General features: G+C 46.1%; 1 pseudogene; it reads right to left on the reverse strand.

The window, feature by feature from the left end:
* Positions 1-2,409: 2,409 nt before the first annotated feature.
* On the reverse strand, positions 2,410-3,090 carry LOC147975153 (uncharacterized; annotated as a pseudogene).
* Between the last annotated feature and the right edge of the window lie 902 nt (positions 3,091-3,992).

Raw genomic sequence — 3,992 nt, forward strand, 5'->3', positions numbered from 1 at the left:
ACATCTGCCGTGACAAAACCACGACAATCACCATCGTCACCGGCTTGACACCTTGATCTCCATCGTAGCATCGTTGTCATCTCGCCAACTATTGCTTCTATGACTATCGCTACCGCTTAGTGATAAAGTAAATCAATTACATGGCGATTGCATTTCATACAATAAAGCGACAACCATATGGCTCCTACCATTTGCCGATAACGGTTGCAAAACATGATCATCTCATACAACAATTTATATCTCATCACGTCTTGACCATATCAAATCACAACATGCCCTGCAAAAACAAGTTAGACGTCCTCTACTTTGTTGTTGCAAGTTTTATGTGGCTGCTACGGGCTTCTAGCAAGAACCGTTCTTACCTACGCATCAAAACCACAACGATTTTTTGTCAAGTGTGCTGTTTTAACCTTCAACAAGGACCAGGCGTACTCAAACTCAATTCAACTAAAGTTGGAGAAACAGACACCCGCTAGCCACCTGTGTGCGAAGCACGTCGGTAGAACATGTCTCATGCACACGGTCATGTAATGTCGGTCTGGGCCTCTTCATCCCACAATACCGCTGAATCAAAGTAAGAGGTTGCTGTAAGCAGTATGACTATTATCGCCCATAACTCATTGTGTTCTACTCGTGCATATAACATCTATGCATAGACCTGGCTCGGATGCTACTGTTGGGGAACGTAGTATTTCAAAATTTTGCGTACGATCACGCAAGATCTATCTATGAGATGCATAGCAATGAGACGGGAGAGTGTGTCCATGTACCCTCGTAGACCGAAAGCGGAAGTGTTTAGTAACGCGGTTGATGTAGTCGAACGTCTTCACGATCCAACCGATCTAAGTACCGACCGTACGGCACCTCCATGTTTAGCACATGTTCAGCACGATGACGTCCCTCAAGCTCTTGATCCATTTGAGGACGAGGGAGAGATCCATCAGCACGATGGCGTGGCGGGGGTGATGATGAAGGTACCGGCGCAGGGCTTCGCCTAAGCACTACGACGATATGACCGAGGTGTTAACTATGGAGGGGGCGCCGCACATGGCTAGGAACAATTGATGTGTGTTCTAGGGGTGCCCTCCCCATGTATATAAAGGAGGGAGAGGGAGGGAGGCAGCCTAGGGCGCGCCCAAGTAGGAGGAATCCTACTTGGGCCCCTAGTCCAATTCGGGCCCCCCTTACCATATTTGGAAAAGGGGGAAAGGAAGGAGGGGGGAGGGGAAGGAAGTAGGAGTCCTATTTCATACTTTCCTTTTCCTCCTCTCCTTTCCCTTTCTCCCCACATGGCTGGCCCTATAGGGGGCGCACCAGCCCCTTGTGGGCTGGTGTGTTCCCTTACTTGGCCCATTAAGCCCATATCTTTGCCGAGGGTTGCCCGGAACCCCTTCCGGTGACCCGGTATCACCTGGAACACTTCCGGTGTCCAAATAACATCGTCCTATATATGAATCTTTACCTCTCGACCATTTTGAGACTCCTCTTCATGTCCGTGATCTCATCCGGGACTCTGAACAAACTTCGGTCATCAAATCACATAACTCATAATAGAAATCATCATCGAACGTTAAGCGTGTGGACCCTACAGGTTCGAAAACTATGTAGACATGACCGAGACATATCTTCGGTTAATAACCAATAGTGGAACCTGGATGCTCATATTGGCTCCTACATATTCTACGAAGATCTTTATCGGTCAAACCGCATAACAACATATGCCATTCCCTTTGTCATCGGTATGTTACTTGCCCGAGATTCAATCGTCGGTATCATCATACCTAGTTCAATCTCGTTACCGACAAGTCTCTTTACTCGTTCCATAATACATCATCCCGCAACTAAATCATTAGTCACATTGCTTGCAAGGCTTATAGTGATGAGCATTACCGAGAGAGCCCAGAGATACCTCTCCGATACATGGAATGACAAATCCTAATCTTGATCTATGCCAACTCAACAAACACCATCGGAGACACCTGTAGAGCATCTTTATAATCATCCAGTTACATTCTGACGTTTGATAGCACACAAAGTGTTCCTCCGGTATTCGGGGGTTGCATAATCTCCTAGTCAGAGGAATATGTATAAGTCATGAATAAAGCAATATCAATAAAACTATACGATCATTATGCTAAGCTAACGGATGGGTCTTGTCCATCACATCATTCTCTAATGATGTGATCCCATTCATCAAATGACAACACATGTCTATGGTTAGGAAACTTAACCATCTTTGATTTACGAGCTAGTCAAGTAGAGGCATACTTGGGACACTCTGTTTGTCTATGTATTCACACATGTACTAAGTTTCCGGTTAATACAATTCTAGCATGAATAATAAACATTTATCATGATATAAGGAAATATAAATAACAACTTTATTATTGCCTCTAGGGCATATTTCCTTCACTTCTGGCATAGCTTAATGGGCTCATGGCGAATCTAGTTGGGAGCAAGAAACTCTTCACCCGGAAAGAGCTTCTCCCAAGTCTTCGAGATCAAGAGGAACAGATAAGGTCCATAGATGGGCACCTTCCGATGGAACACCGCAAATTGAAGCTCACTCCACATGATATGAGAGACATCAAGTGGCTCAGGTTGTTGGAGACGCGCTTCCTGACATATGAGCATCATGTCCACAAGATAGGAGTGCACCTTGTCCTTGTCGCCTATGCAAGGAAAAAGAGAGTTGCGGAAGATCTGGTGCATGATGTCAAGAAATGGGTTCAACACAAAAGACTTCTTGCCACTGGGGAGGGTCTTCTCAACAAGAAAGGGTTGAAGCTTGTTCTTGTTAGCAGACTCTGGGTTGGCATGTGGGCGGGCACCAACGGGCACATCAAGCCCCTCATCATGAATGTTCAACATAGCCATGAACTCCTTCCACTCAACATACATACTCTTTCCATTTGTCATCCAAGTCATGGTCCGCTTCTCATCCGTGTGGAAGTGGACAGAAGCAAAGAACTGAGCCACCAACTCCGGGTCAAAGTCAAGATGGAAAGTGATGATGTCCTCAATACCAAACTGCTCCACCAAATCTAGAGTCTCACCAAAATATGCCCGGTTCTTCTTCAGATGGTCCATGTCAATCCACTGAACTGGTACATAGATGTTCTGCTTGGCCTTGATCACATCTAAGAAGATGAGATTTTGTTGCTTCGTCCAAAACAAGTCATTGCCCCTGCTGAGTTCTCTAGGCTTGACGTAGGGGTTGAGCTTTCTTCGAATCAAAAACTCCGCTTAAGGCATTTCATCCATGCCAACAGTTGGCTCCTTGATCTTGGTAGCTGCGGACTTGACGCGGCGTTGAGGGGCACTGGAGCCCTCAGGAGCTTGGTTGCGAAGACGCTTGGAGCTCGTGTCATGGCTGGGATTCGAGCGCCTGGCATTGGAACCGAAGCCACTACCTATGACACACAAGACAAACACACGAGAAGAGCGAGAAGGATTATTGCAAAGACTAAGGAAACAACCAAACAAAACAAGTACAAATGAGATTGGGTGGTCAAAACAAAGTAATTTTTAAGTCAATGGTAGTACGGGGCCAGAATGTGGAAGTAAAATTTTACATCCGCTCTAGCCGCGGTAGTACTGCACCGGGTTGTCACGGTAGTACCACGCTTAGAATGGAAGTAAAATTTTATTTCCGCGCACGGGCGGTAGTACCGCTCAAGAGGATGAGCGGTAGTACCGCGCGTGGCGGAGCGAGCGGTAGTACCGCTCAAGAGGAGCGGTAGTACCGCACATAACGGATCTTCGCAAGAACAGATCTAGGAACATCCGTAAATTTAGATCGGTACTACCGTTGATCAAAACTACACTGTTGCAACACACCAAATAGCATATCTACTGCACTAGCACTCTCCTATAATCTCCTCTTGCAAAGATTTGGCCAAAAATCACAAGAACTACACATGCATCTCCCAAAACCTAGAAGCAAAACAATGGGGCAAAGAGAGAGGGACTAAGGGAGATACCGGGTTCCA

This window comes from Triticum urartu, chromosome 4A (assembly GCF_056163025.1).
Source record: "Triticum urartu cultivar PI428250 chromosome 4A, HENAU_Tu73, whole genome shotgun sequence".
Lineage (NCBI taxonomy): Eukaryota > Viridiplantae > Streptophyta > Magnoliopsida > Poales > Poaceae > Triticum > Triticum urartu.